This window comes from Conger conger, chromosome 12 (assembly GCF_963514075.1).
Source record: "Conger conger chromosome 12, fConCon1.1, whole genome shotgun sequence".
Lineage (NCBI taxonomy): Eukaryota > Metazoa > Chordata > Actinopteri > Anguilliformes > Congridae > Conger > Conger conger.
Genome location: NC_083771.1, coordinates 33,783,801 through 33,799,706, shown reverse-complemented (window position 1 = coordinate 33,799,706; position 15,906 = coordinate 33,783,801). Strand labels below are relative to the sequence as shown.

The 15,906-nt window shown below is 40.2% G+C and overlaps 1 protein-coding gene across 1 annotated transcript in view; it reads left to right on the top strand.

Moving 5' to 3' along the window:
- The window catches only part of nrg1 (neuregulin 1), a 145,076-nt gene that overhangs the window by 43,141 nt on the left and 86,029 nt on the right, over positions 1-15,906 (top strand). The window lies entirely within an intron of this gene.

Here is a 15,906-nt window from a genome sequence, read left to right as displayed (position 1 = left end):
TGATTGATCAAGTAATGAAGTTCCAACAAGTGGGATTCCATGTGCAGCAGCATTTTCATAATTTTCTTTGCTGGCCAACAGGGAGCAGTGAACTTGTTTCAACAGAGATCACACACCATGATGACTACGGCTCTTGTTTGCTTTCAGATTAAGCAATACCCAAAAGCTTTTTTTAAGAATGTGAAAACTTTAATAGCTTTAATTAAATGTTATGTTTGTTGTGTCAATATGAAATGCTAAATAATACACAATAATAAGCCCTAGCAAGATTGGTCAGCTGTCTCTCCTTCTATTTCTTGTGCGTGTTTGCAGTTTGCGTGAGAGCAGGTTTTATACTCAGTACTCAAACTGTGTGTGTACAGAAGGCTTCAGGTTTGAGTTGGACAGTTGAATGGACTATATCCTTCATAGATCAGAGGTTATTAATGAGTGGAACACTTGTTTTTAATATTAAGTGGCATGAGTAAGTCTTTTCAACACTGCACTTCACTTGTACGTTTTTTCAGCCAATGTTCAGAATAAAAAGTTGTCTCTGAAAGTATGTACCATACTGTATGAGTTGTATTTGATATACAGTTTGCTTTTATGCCCAACTTCACCCTGAGTGCCAATCAGCACTATTGTGGTGTCACAGCTGAACTTTGCACAGGGAGACGGCCATAACTCAACAACCAATGCATGAACACTGAACACCAGCCCTCTGCCCCCAAATAAACAGTGAGCTCATTACATCCATATTATGCTGGATTTCCAACAGACGTTCTCAGCTGGATAAGATGTTTCCTGTTGGGGCTTACAGCACACACACACACACACGCCTGCCATTTCTAGTCATCCTGTGGATTTCTTTTTTTTTTTTAATCTCCAAATTCATTATAAATTTGACTTAATGCTGGATGACCACAATGCATTTCTTAACAATGAATACAATAACATTTTGTTTTAATTTGTAATGACAAGTGTTGATTACAATAATAATCAAAATATCCTCTGCTTTTGCAGAAAGATTTGTGGAAAGATTTAGCCCGGAGTCAAGCTAATTGAATGAATTTTTTCTTTGGATTAGAAGACGAATTGAAGGAATTAGCTTTTCACTGATTTTTTACTTGTTTTTCAACCAACAGATCCCAAATGATGTGTCAGAAGTAAAACAAAAAGCAACACTTGATTAAATTCCTTGCTTCAGTCAAGAATGCTGTTTTAATATTGCTAGAATGTTTCGCAGTTTAATCTCCAGTATGTTGCTAGTTTACCTGACATTGCCAGGACAGATAGATCATCTTTTATTGGAAAGGGAAAGAAATGACTCTCATAAATATTCAATATGATTGAAAGACCTGGAACACCCAATGACCCGAGGTTACATCACTGATGATGTGTCCAAGTGCATCAACAGATGTATGCTACAACCATTGTAATCTGGCTCAGCCAGTGACATTCAGGAAGAGACTGGATGACTACCATAAATAGAGTGGTGACAGCTGGAGAGAGAGTGGGCAGCTTGGAAAGACAGCAGCTAGGGTAGGGAGGGTTAGACACCAAACCTACATCTTCCGAGAAGAAGAATCCAACAAAGCTACAGAAAGTCCCAGAGTGACATACCCCCAGGGGAGCCCGAGAGGGGGGGAGAATGAGCACCCCAATAGGACGGTGCCATAGGTAACGACCAATGCCATTGGATCAATGACAGTGATTACGAAATGTCTGTGCGGCAAGGTCTGTAACAACCCGCATGGCCTGAGAATCCACCAGGCCAAGATGAAGTGTTAGATGAGGGAGAGAGTGGTACAATGCACAGCTCACACCCCCGGTGAGGCCCAGGAGGAGCCAGGCCCGGACACAGTTTACCCACAGTGCCCGGAACCTCTAAGTGCCGGCAGCTCCGGCCCTGGGCAGAGTAGAAGAAGAGCGATGGGTCATGCGGCCTCCAGTCAGTCAGGGAAGTGAGTGGCTCTGGTGTGATGATGTCATGGACAACATCCTTGAAGTAACTGTGAAGGGGGATGCTGATAGGAAGCTCCAGGCAATGATAACCATCATCATCAGCCTTGCTGTCGAGAGGTTTGAAAAGGTGGAGGAATAGGACATGAAACCCCCTTACGTTAAGAACTGTAGGGCAGAAAAGATCAGCCAGCTAAGGTCGGAGCTACGTACCCTGACAGTTTACAACTCCGCAGCATCCTCAGGAGGAAGCTCATCACTCTCTGTAGAGCAGAATGGCATAGAAGGAGGGGGGGGGAGAGCGGGCCAGGAAATAGTCTGCCTTCATCACTAACCCCGTTGGGTTCGTCAGCTGCTTGGCCAGAAGAGGAGATCTATGGTGATGCAGCGAGAGAGCTGGGGGAGTGTAGAGTCCTGATTGAACCACCCAGACCCTCCACCGACATCAACAGCCAGGAGCCCAATTGGAAGGAGACCCAGGAGGTTGGCAAGGCCATCAGGGCCGGCTCAGCCCCTAGGCTAAGCAAAGTGCCCTACAAGGTTTCAAGATCCTGAGGGTTATCTGGATATTCTTCCGTGCAGAAGGGTGCATCAACATGTATGCTGCAACCATATTGTTTAACTGGCCAGAGTCGGAGAGAAGTACTGTTCATCACTGTGTTTCTAAAAAGCAGATTGCCAGATAAACTACAGTAAAACCACCAACATATGCATGCCAGGGAACAAGTCCAAGAGAACCAGATTTTTTATTTTTTATTTTTTGTTACAGGATATTGACATATTGTGAAGCTAGAAAGTAGAAACATATACATAAACATAACATAACAGTTTTATTATAGATTTTCAGCATCAGAAATATTTGCAAACGGTTTCCTTTTTAACAGTATAGCAAGATGTTTACTGATGCAAATGCAATTCAGTATATTTTTATACCTACAGGATATACAGTGCAGTAGAAAATGTATTAGGATGAACAAGAATAAAGAACAATAAAGCAACAGCAGTATTCTGTTGTTTACGGTATCTGAGTTGGAGCAAGGGAATCTTGGAGGCACAAGAAATATACTATCCTGTGACCTGTACCAGGCTGTGTTACTGGTTTTGGCATATTGTGTGCATTCTTGCATAGGTCGGCCAAATTCAATTCTGAAAATCCCTGATTGCCAAATACTTTATCTTGGCTAGCATAGACTGAAGCTGTACAAAGACTGGTTGATGTCCAGACACAGAGCCTGAAAACCACAGCATGAGGAGCAAGCCACAAATGGATGATTGAATATTACAGTTCCTCACACTCTCGGAACATAATTGTAAACTGTTAGACCTTTGAGTGCTTAAAATAATAGTTGAATATTGTTCAGTAGTGTGATGTTGTTCATCCATTCATTATCTATACCCACTTGTCCCAGTGTAGTGTTGCTCAGGGGGAGATAATGACCTCTGGACAGGGCACCAGTCCCTTGCAAGGTGAACATGCACACACACGCTGATACACTGCAGCCTGCAGCTAATTTCAATTCTCAAATTCTCCTAACCTGCATGTATTTCGACTGTGGAAGCATCCGGAAGAAACTCGCACAAACATGGGGATAACATGCAAACTCCATGCAGAGACGATCTGGGCTGGCTGCCCGTATATTTATTGCACTATTAAATAAAGAAGTTACTAACTTGAAATCACATTGCAAACAATTCCCCTTATAATCCATCTTTGCTGAACACTACAATTAGCCCTCATCCCTTTGGCAAGAGAAAAATTAGTAAACAGTCTAGCCATTGTTGTTGGAAATATTTATGTTTCATTTTCTAAAAAGGCTATTTATGTTGAATTTCTGTTTGGACCATGAAATCGTATTCACGCCCTACTATTACAACTTGAGCAAAGATGAAATAATTAATGGAAGAATTAATTTCGCAGGCACATTTTACCAAAGCGTGTCCAGGCAGGAGCTGCTGTCCTCGGACTTGTTGGAAAGGTTCCATGTGCGTGAGCCGGGCCCCCGCTCTGTGTGTGGCATCTGTGATTACGCAGCGGGGGCGTTGGGTGATGCCTCACTTCCGCGATAAGCTTGGGCTGACCCGCGATGGACAACTTCCTGTGAGCGAAGGGTTAACTTGGCATGTCTACTCCAGTGGAAAAAACTCTTTTTTTTTCATCGGATTCCCTCCCCGTTCCTCAGAACACGGCATGTACCAGCTGTTGAAAGGTCATACTGTGTAGGAGAGAGGTGACACTCCTGTTTGAATAGCAGTTTCTGGTACACTCTGTGTTCATTAAATCAAAGCTCCTGCAGCTGTGTCAGAGTGCTGCTCACCCTCGCAGACACGCGCGGGACCAGTAATACGCTTGACTTTTAACTAAAAGTAACAATGAATAAAACACAAACACGCGCACACACTCGCTTTCTCCCTCTCACACATACACATCGCACACTCGCACACGCACACACATTACTTTTGTTCATGTGTATTTCAGTCTTAGCCAAAGGTCAATGCAGCTTCGCAATAATGTGTCTGTTTGTTCCTGCAGTATGAAACCACAGTGAAAGGGTTTGGAGGGTTCAGTACGGGGAGAATCCCACAGCCCTCCTTGTTCCTCATGTCCGTCAAGTCACCGTGAATCACGCCCCGCCGCACAGACAGGACGCAGCTTATAAATCCATGTCACTGCGCAGATTGTCCTCCTTCTCAAGGTGATGGATAGCAACTAATAAGGGATGCTTGTCAGGCAGCAATGTGCATTTTCTTCCAGGGCGAAAAGTGAGCGCACCTCCAATCGCGATGGGAGCATGTCCACAGGTCATGTCTGCTAGTTCAAATGGTGATAAATCCAAGCTTCATCAAAATCATTGGTTCCTCTGTCTTTAGGGTTTGTTTTTATAATCTCTGACTGGCTCGGACCCCTTAACTCACCATACAAGTTGTACTCAGGCAGTTTACTTACCCCCCCTCACTTAAATACTCACTTACTTTAAGTGAGTGTTTAGGCTGGAAAGAGCTTAATGCATAATGATGTATAATGAGTAATGCACAGAATCAGGCCTGGATACGTCTTTAAAATGATTCCCTCACTGCACAGAAACCATCCCTCTGTCTGTCTGATCCCAGGCGGCTTGGCCTGGCCCCAGCCAGTGGCTGAGTGACTAATGCTACACCCCGTCGTTCAGAGGAAACAGCCCCACACCCACCTCCGGCGAGGCCTGGAGTTAGGAAACCTGAGCTATTGGTAATCATTCAGGAGACGGGGAAATTGGGTTTACTGAAATGACTTATGGAATAATGGTTTACTGTGCAAATTGGTTGTGGCTCTGCTTTCTGCCGAGGAATTTATGGATGGTTGTCACACACATTCAGAGCATTTAAGACACAGCCTGAACATAGTATTCTGTTCACTGATCAAAGACAGTGATACAATGCAACTAAGGGCCTCTGGGAATCTCCACTGGTTCATTATATGTAATTTATTCAGAAATGCAATGCGCAGTGTATACTATCTAGTGAAGGGGTTGGTATTATGAATATCTTATTTCAGACCAGTTTATATACAAACATGCTTCTGTTATTTTTTACAGGGGGATCCAGCAAGAAAATAAATGGAAAAAAATAACCTAATGGCATCATTAAATCTATATATGGCAGACATGTTTCTTGATAATTTGAGAAACATGTACATGTTTGACCTTGCAGTCCTCTCATTTGGATATGCTGTACAGTACAGTACTTTGATTTGGTAATGGGGGAGGAGGACGGTAATGCATCTGCTAAAAGGAAATAATGTCAGATAATTATGCCATAAAGCAATGATTGGTTTGGTATCCACTTAAGTATTCGGTTATGATACGATGATATTTTATATGAATTAAAAACTTGATGTTTGAGCACTTTGATTTTTGGCTGCGGATGCGATCGTGATCGCAATAAAGGCATTTTCAATGTGTGCAGTTCCAGCTTCATTTCAGCAGAGGGAGCTATCCTATTGTCTTGGGAAACTTTTCCTGGAGGGCCTTGGCTTGTTAAATTTACAGTACATTCCTCACAGACAGGTGCAGGGTCAGTGAGTGAGGTTAGCTTATCTTACTGTGTGTGTTTAATAAATCAAATGAATAATAAATAGCAGTATATCATTTCACCAAATTCTCGGAAATGACTGACAAGCCAGTTCAGTCTCTCCCTTTGAGTTCTGATTCAATCAGTGTTACAGTGCCTTGGTCCTTTAAAACATGACTATTTATGTTCCTCTATAGCAATGGTTCTCAGTATTTGGGGAGATGCTGTGATCTGGCGGCAGTTTGCCTGTTGACTATGTGGCCAGTCTCGCAGGATGGCGTATATTCGAGTCTAACGTTACCCATGGAGGGAGAACCTCCATCAGCGGGGCTGTCCTAGCCTCAGTTTGTCCCGTTCTTATAAATGTTGATGAGGTCCTTCAGAGAACAGCCTTATGAATATGAACAGGCATTCCAAATCGGCTATCGTGCCAGATTTACTGATATGGCTGTAAATCCGTTTGAAACTCTCCCCCTTCAAAAATGCGATCACTGTGACTTGACCGAGAAATGCAAGGAAATTAATCATGTCAATCTGTTAAGCCTGAAACCCTTCATTTAATATTCATTTTTTTGTTCCCCGCTCTGAGATGTGGTAGTGAATGTGAGAAGGAGCGCTTAGCTTGCCTGTCACTGATGGTGATGTTTGAAGCAGCAGTTTCCCTCTGCCCCAGTGCTATCATCCCCTCAACTGGTAGCATGATGGATGGGCTCCAGCTACAGATAATAATGAAGCACAAATACGTAACATATGCTCAACAGATTTTCAAAAATGAAATGGATGAGGTGTTAATGCAATAGATGCAAAAGACAGCCCCAGCCTCAGGAACACTGACATTGCCGATTATCTACAGTATTGGGTTTCTGGCAACATGGTTGCGGCTATTCCGGCAGTTGTATGTGGCTTGTTGTTGCTGCAATTTGGATTTCTGGGTTACGTGGATTTCTCAATACGGAAGAATGTATTGTCTGGCAACATGTTTGAGGCTACTTTGAAAACAAAATAAAATTAGGTCAATAACACAATACTTCCGCAAACTATGCTATTTGTTCATATCCATATTAGTACTTTTTTAAATGAGTAATTTTTGTTAATTAGGTGAATGTTAATATTCATACTCCCTCCTCCCCAATCAAGTATTTTAAAGAACTAACCTTACAATCAGTCAATACTCAGTTTACAGTCAATTTGCGTATAGGACATGTGTCATGTGACCTCATTCTTGTTTGAGCTACTTTAAGACCTGAGGAAGCCGTGGGCAGCGACAGCTAGATATCATTAATCGCTGGTTTCACCCAGTTACTCTCTGCCACTCTATTCTGCCCTGTGTAAACAATGCTCTTCTTCAAACCCGTCCCCATAGATAAGGCAACGGAATCCAAAAATAGATCAAATGTAGGGATTGGCACATTTGCTTGTTTCAAGGCAACCACCCATGCAGAGATGGGGACTGATTATGCTGTAATATGGGAAGACATATAACTAATTTCTCGTTTTAATTGATTCCCCTCAAATTACTTTTCAGATTCCTTATTTTTTGTGCAAATAGTGCAAAAAGATGATAATGATAGCAATAAAGCATTAAAGAATAATAATTGTATCATTGTTGTATTTTCAGATGATAATACTGAATTATTAATGCTGTCAGTTTTGTTCATAGTCATCAGATGCTGATTTTGAAGAGAGACTGCATGTTTAATCAGGTGTCCTTTCTCATACCTTTTCATAAGACGTAGCGCTGTATCCCAGCTGGCTGCTCATTAACCTACTTCAGCACTGTGATTGATATGCAAATCACTCAGCCACTAGCATGACTACGACATATTGAAAAATTGCACTTCCCAATTTCTTTACACGGTGTTGATAATTTTTGATCCTGTTGGAGATGCAGCTTTTGTGAATGTGTGTGTGTGTACTGCATGCCTGTATGTGTGTGTATGAGTGTGTGTCTGTGTATGTACTGTATGCCTGTGTGTGTGTGTGTGTGTGTATGTGTGTGTACTGTATGCCTGTGTGTGTTTCTGTTTGTGTTTGTATGTGTGTGTGTGTGTGTGTGTCTGTGTGCATGTGTGTGTGTGTGTGTACTGTATGCCTGTTTGTGTTTGTGTTTGTGTTTGTGTGTGTGTGTGTGTGTGTCTGTATGCCTGTTTGTGTTTGTGTTTGTGTGTGTGTGTGTGTGTGTGTGTGTGTGTACGTGTACACTGTATGCCTGTGTGTGTGTGTGCGGGCAGACGGCTGCTTTGGTCCTCATCTAGTGCCTTCATTTTGCATTGCGACATAAAATACAATCTGCAAACTGAATTGATGCCCTAAAATGATATGTAGTCTTTTGAGAATTGTGGGTAATATCTTTGGAGTTCTCACCATTGACTACTGATATTGTGCTTTCAATAGGGAGTCTCAAATGTATTTTATACTTTTTAAAATCACAAATTACTCATAAATAGTACAGGACTCAGAGGGGAGATTACTCTTCAGGATAATGAGTACTGAGGCACGCTGCACTCTCTATGCATATTTAAAAGAGCAGCCTGCTGGCTCCTTCATTAGGAGGTTTAGAGTCTGAGTGTAGCGCGGTAGAAAAAGTAAAAATGTGTTCTAGAATAAAAGATTAAGGGTGGAAATAAAACTTTTGCAGAGAAAACAAGCACTCAGCAAAAATCTCATCCCATCTCATCTCTTCAAAGATTTTATGATAAATGAAGTGGTAAATAAAACCAGAATATTTCTGTTGAGCTCAACTAATTCAAAAAATGACACAATCATTACAATTAATCATTGGCATGGGATACAATATTACTGTCAATTCAGCTTACAGTAATGGCTTCATCTCTCCCTCCAGTCACCCCCCCCCCCCCCCCTTCACTTCAAAACTGCCTCACATGGTTAACCAGCACAACCCATAGATGCAACTTATGCACTTTTTCACCAGCTAACAAATAAACATGTGTTTTGATCATGCTTCACCACTGAATATTAAATATATTTGTTGACCCATTTTATTTATTTCAAATGTCAATCCCATCCGTTTGAAATTTGTTTTCAAAACGTAGTTTTTTTCTGTACAGTATGTACTCATTACTTATCCCAAGCATGCTCATTATGTTCTGTGCATAAAAAATGTATATGTGCATACCATTTATTGAATTTCAGGCTTTGTTTCCTAATGTACTTTGTATATTGAATGACATTTACTTATACATGTACATGTATAATTCAATATCAATGGGAAAAGTATATTGCGGTGAGTCAGGCAGTCTGCCTCTTGCTCTCTTAATGTGAAACATTCTGTTAAAGTAGAACAAAACCCATCCTCAACCAGGCTTGAAATTACAGAATAAGATATGAAAAAAGACAATTTACACAGTTTTGATGTGATTTAACAGCTCATACTCTATACAGTGCCGTCCATGAGTATCAGAACACTAACACAATTCTTGTACTTACTGTCTTTGTAAAATAAAGCACTGTAGTTCCTACACAAATGACCTGATACAGTTACCTGATACCAAATTACAGCTAAAAGTCTATAGAGAATACAGAGCCAAAGCAACAAAAATTGTGCCACTGTCCAAATACTTATGGACTGCTCTGTATATCTTTAAACAGCATCTGCCCACCATTCGTTCTTCCTCCTGGTGTCATTCTCACTGAAAACTGGCCTGATGTGAAGATCATAAGTCAGGCTGAAGTTTGGCATCCAGAAACTTGAGAATGAACTCAAAACGTCATTCAAAAACCAGTTTAAAATGGTCATTTAAAAAATAATAATAAATGATATGCGTATGCTATTTCATTGCAGAGCTGAGCAGAGAGGCCCATGGCACAATGTATGAATTAAATGGGCTATTTTGGGCCATCAACTGTATATTTTGAAAGCCGAATTTAAGGACTATAAACACAGGTAGAGGTTGAGTCAACATGTCAGTGAGACTTTTTCAATGATTTTAAATGGTCTTGTAACAATATTTTAGCACAAAGATCGTACCTATTGTACCGTTAATTAAGATTCATGTTTCAATCCCTTAGGTCTTCCCCAGGCCTGAAAAAGATCCTAAATCAAATATCTTGTCTGTTCTAGCACAATGAAGTGAATGTTAGCGCAAACAACTGTTTTCAGTTTTCATTCACATTTACAGTAATTATAAGTATTCACAGGGTGAATAATCCAGACACTTCACACCAAAAACTATCAGCAAGGTCTGATTGGCTAAACAAAGATTATTGGATTGTGCCCTATACTGGATTGCATTTATATGGCACTTTTCAAGTACTTCACAGAGAAGTGGGGAAACTCCTTGCAACCAATGTGTAGCACCCAATCCTGTATGCTCACCATTAGCTGAGGTGGAGAGGAGGGGATTATTGAGTCAGAGTTAAACTTGAGGATGATTAAGTGGCCAGGGTGGAATGTTTTCCTGGATGCTAGGGAGCCCCCTACAATTTGCCATTAGTGCAATGAGAACTTTAATAACCATGGTGGTCAGGACCTCAGTCTCACAGCACCCTATCCCTGTCACTGCACTAGGGTATTATTGATTTTCCATTGCATGGCCACTTCCAGCAACAACTTTCCCAGTAGGTGTCCCATTCAAGTACTAACCAAGCCCAGCCCTTCTTAGCTTCAGTTTCACAACACATTGCAGAAATACATTTCTGTACTGCAAGGCTTTTCACTATATGCCACTACAGCCTCTGATCTTTGCAGAAATCTGTATATTTGCGTTACCATATTACCAGAATATGCTTAAATAATCTTACGATGCTCCACACTTTCTTGTATAACACAAGGGACAAAAACTAACACTATACCCTACAAATTGCATATTGCCCTTAACTATATACATTTACCTGCTCTCTTATTTACAATTAATTGTGACAAAGGTGAAGCTCCTGTTTATTTACCTGTTATCTCCTGTGTAGCATAGTTGATTCTGATGTAGCTAAAAGAGAGAGATGCATGGTTTCTTACTGAAGGTTCTGTTTTATTGTCTCTCTCGCATCTGTTTGCATTTCTTTTTCGTATAAGCCTCGAGGAGGCCCACAGTGCCGCAATAACACAGCGTGCCCCACCATAACTCAAATTTGGATGCAGCACAATCATTGCTTGGCTTAAAGGATTCAAGCTGATGGCTGGCATTTCTGTTTCACTTGTTTACTGCCGGTAAAGAGATAATTTATTTTGAAAATGATGGCTGTGCATGTGTTATGGAGTTATGACTAAGATGTTTATTATCAGAGTAAAGTTTTAGCTTTATGATGCCCTATTTATTGTTTTATAGCATGGTTTTACTGTATTGATAACTGTTGTTAAAAATGCGTAGCCTATGGATTATTTTATTTTCGGTTGGTGATTTACAAATCATTTTGGTAGGAATTTTTATGGGATATCAAAACTGTTGATACAATGCCTTTTTATGTTGCACTGTTGTTTTGTGAGACTTGCTGTTGGATTGGGAGACCTGCCTAGAAATGGGTTTTGTTATGCCTTAAAGCATTATCATCTGGGTATATTGTGTGATTTTTATGATCAAACAAAGCAGCCTAGAACTTTAACATAATGCGCTGTGTGGGCGTAGTGCTTGGGGAAAAATGAGCCCTTTGACATTTCAGCCCTTGAATGGTCCTTGTAGTTGAGGATGAAGCTTGTCTGTGTGGTGTTTGCCATCTAATTCTGGCTTGCACAGGAATAGGTTGGCTTTGTATGTGTAGCGTACTCATACTTATCTTCTCAGTAAAAGTTAGAAAAATTCTCATCAGCTGCAGCCAATTGTAAAATTATCTAATGTCAGTCAAACCAGGTATTAATATACAATTTATTAAATGAATACTTTTTTATTCACTGTCAATTGAAGATGACACAAGTAAACTAAAACCTTTGAAACCAAGAGAAGTTCACGTTTCACCATTTCTAAATCTAGATATTATTTCTGCATTCTTGTTTATTTAGTCAGTTGGAAATAACCAGCAAGATGTTTAAGGAGTAATGTGCTCCATGTTTATTACCGGGTCATATCCTGTTTTTGGCCACTACAGGGCCTCTCTTCCCTGCTCAGTGGCCCGCAGTTTGCCATCTGATCCCCTGAAAATACTGTACAGGTGGCGCACTGTAATCAATCATGGCCACTAACATGTTTATGTATAAAGGAATGTCCCATTTTAACTCCTACATCAGGAGGGATAATGATTCCAGATTATCAACAATATTAGTCACAGGTGGAAAGGCCAATTTAGGACACTGCTGCTGTTGCACTGTTGCCTACTGATGTTTGTCTCGTTGAAGGTAGCCGATTGTGATATGGTTCCATCAAAAGTCATATGAAGGTGTATACAGTAGCATTACAAATTAACTGTTGAGATTGGTGAGAACAGAACCAAACCACCCATAGAGGAAAAAGGGCTGACATTTGATAGAATATCACTGCATGAAAAGAGGAGTATCTGGCAGTTAGCCTGGCTGTTTTGAATTTCAGCATGATTTTGGGTCATGAACGGTAGTTTCCTGTGTCAACATGAATTTCCAGAAGCTTCTGCACACTCCTGGGCCATGTCAGTGATTGGGGATTTCTGGACCTGGCTATCGCCATTTAATGAATGGACTCAGGCAGTAAGAGCAGTGGTCTGGCAGTCGGAGAGTTGCCGGTTCGATCCCCCGCCCGGGCTGTGTCGAAGTGTCCCTGAGCAAGACACCTAACCCCCAAATGCTCCTGATGAGCTGGTCGGCGCCTTGCATGGCAGCCAATCGCCGTCGGTGTGTGAGTGTGTGTATGAATGGGTGAATGAGAAACATCAATTGTACAGCGCTTTGGATAAAGGCGCTGTATAAATTCCAACCATTTACCATTTACTCTGTTTCCACTGCGTGTCCTTAGAGGTGGATGGCAATGTCTGGTCATTCATTCCAACACTGTGACTCTCAGCAGGACTCACAGCTATGAAGATACAGAACACTCTTTTGCACTCTAATCTCTGCTCCGTAATGCACCTTTCCATTCAGTGATGAATCACACAGATCTGCATTTAATTACATTTTCACTCGTGTTTTACAAGCCACCAACCTAATTCAGATGGCAACCTTTTCAGCAAGAGGCCATTTCACAGGTCACTGGTAACCTTTGAAGAACAATGGTGTTTTGTGTTCATGATCTCGAAACAAATCAAATTTGTCCATTTACTGTAATGGAGAAAGGATTTAGAAGGGGCCTGATTTTATGCTCAAATTACAGTTTACGATGTTGTCCTTGAGGGGTCTCTTCCACTAACCTGCACAATACTGCCTCAAAATGCTTTAAATTGGCCGATTTCAGCCTATGAGTACTAAACATGCTAATATGAATTTAATCATAATCAGTTTATACTGGTTATACTGGTTAATCAGGATTAGTATTCCCAGATCACCATAATGGTACTGTTTAACTGGAATAAAAATGTCTCCTTTTGTAGTTTTATTATATAGATTTTTGTTGGTTATGTAATGTGGCAGTAGTTAAGCGCAAACGTTAATCAATTAAAACTATTTGAACTTTATAAGATACTACACTGGTGTTTATTGTTAGAGTAGCAGACCATAACAGAAGATAAAAACTGGACATTGTTATGTACTGTATATTGAAGTGTCATACATTATGTTAATCATACATTATGCCAGCCAGCCAGGTCATTGGCTGAAGAATAACACAATATACAGGTGTAGGAACTGTAAGAAATAAATATTAACATAATGTATGATTTATTCATATAAATACTTAATTCAGTAATACTTTTTTATCACTCTCCAAGCCTGAAGCACAACTCTCACCCCTTGACATTCTGAGTTCTGCTAAAAATACAATGAAACAAAGCTTGTTATACAATATTAAAGAGGATGGATGCACATTTGACTAGCTTGGCTAAAATAAAGCTTTAGCTTTGTTAAAACAAAGAAAGTCAGACCTTCCAAGATAAATGTTTTTTGTTTTGTTGCTGTGCTCTCCTACTGGAACAATAGCATACCTTCTCCAATGTCTATCATCTCCAAGAAGAAGGTAATGTTGAGGTTCCCTTAAGAGGCTTTCTGGAAAAACAGCTAAAAAGCTTGGAGATTTTGCCTCACAATGGACAGTGAGAAAAAGTATTTGGGTCTAATTTAAAGATGCATTGAATCGTGCCAAATGTTTCTGCTGGAGTATATTGGCTCAAGGGATTTGGGCTTTGTCAGTGCTGTAGAGAAAGGCACATGGTATGGCTAATATTTTGTGGATGGTTAAAACGCTGATTAGCATTAAATGTCCTTAAAAGGTTTAAAGCTAATTTCATGGAGACGATGGGCCTTGGAAATATAACCAGACAGATTGTCAGATTTGAATGCTCTTTTCATTCTGAGATCTGTGTGTCTGTTATTTATTAATTATATCTTTGGCACGATGAAAATATATTCTTGTCACTCATTTTTTTTTTATAGGTGCTCTGTTTTACAGCAGCACAGGACAGTCTGAATTGTGTTGCTTCATTTATTTTTGTTATTGCCACAGTCTAGATGAAGGATTTTTTTTGGTAAGGTTAAACGGGTTTCTTCAGTGACAACCTGATGTGTGTTGTAATTTTGTTGTATATATTTTTTTATATAAGCTCAGTGAGCACTTTATTAGGTATTTATTAGATGTATTTTTTCCAAGATGCTCTTCTGTATACCACTGTTGTAATCTGTGTTTATTTGCATTACTTTCACCTTCCTGTCAGCTTTGACCAGTCTGGCCCTTCTCTTCTGACCTCTCTCATTAACAACGCAACGTTTTTGCTCGCAGATCTGCTGCTCACTGGATGTTTTCGTTTTTCCACATCAATCTCTGCAAACTTTATAGACTGTTGTGCTTGAAAATCCCCGGAGATCAGCAGTTTCTGACATTTGGTCTGAAAAACAGCTGAACCTCTTGATCATGTCTGCATGCTTTTATGCATTTAGTGCATAAAATCACACGATTCACTGACTGAATATTTGCATTAACAGGCCAGTGTATATTTCTCTATATATTTATAATTGCTTTTCAGTCTCACATTTTGTGACAATGACTTGATTCTAATTCTTCTCAATCATAGCTAGAAAAAAAAGTGGAAAGTTCTAGTACATTACTGGATTTTGACAGTAAAATAAAAAGTAGAAAAACTGGTGGAAACCATTGGAAAAAAGATGCAGGTAATGAAGCCACAGTGCATATGAGGCAATGTGATACTTGGCAGCAAATAACCCTATTTTGGGATGATAATGTATTCTGTGAGTGTGTTGGGCGAGACCACGTATGCTTGCTGTGTGTTTTTCTGATGGAGCAGAAATGCATCTGGCTCAGTATTGTGCAGTCTACTACCGCGTTTAACCCACGTGCCAAACTCACTGACGGCGCATTTTCATGCCGAAGGCAACCCACCCTTATCTCTGCCTCACAAGTAAAACCAAATCTGTTTCAATTCAATATTTGTGACGTAAAAAAAAAGATAAAATAGAATATAATAAAATATAATTGCCTTTGAGTCGATCCCATTTTCCATGAAAAAGACAGGAAAGAGGAAAAAGCATGTAAACAATGTGGAATAACAGGGAAATGAAAGTGATTACTTGTTTACTATACAATGACCTTCAGAGGAGAATAGCCCAGTCAGGAGCGACACGCAGCTCAATGCATGCTGGGCAACATGCTAAGCTTCCAAATACGAATAACTGCTGACACAAGATGATTGTCCCCTTGGAGAGGCATAGCAGTTTGCTTGGGAAAGGCAAGAAACAAAAGGTGTACCACAGAAGCCGTCTACTGCACAAGCCATCTGTGGTACATGCCCAAAAAATACAATACAAACTCTCATGTAAATCCTGTTATAATAAAGGTCTCAGAACATTATACCTCACTGCGCATGTATTAATCAGTGTCTGTAAAATATGCTTCTGTG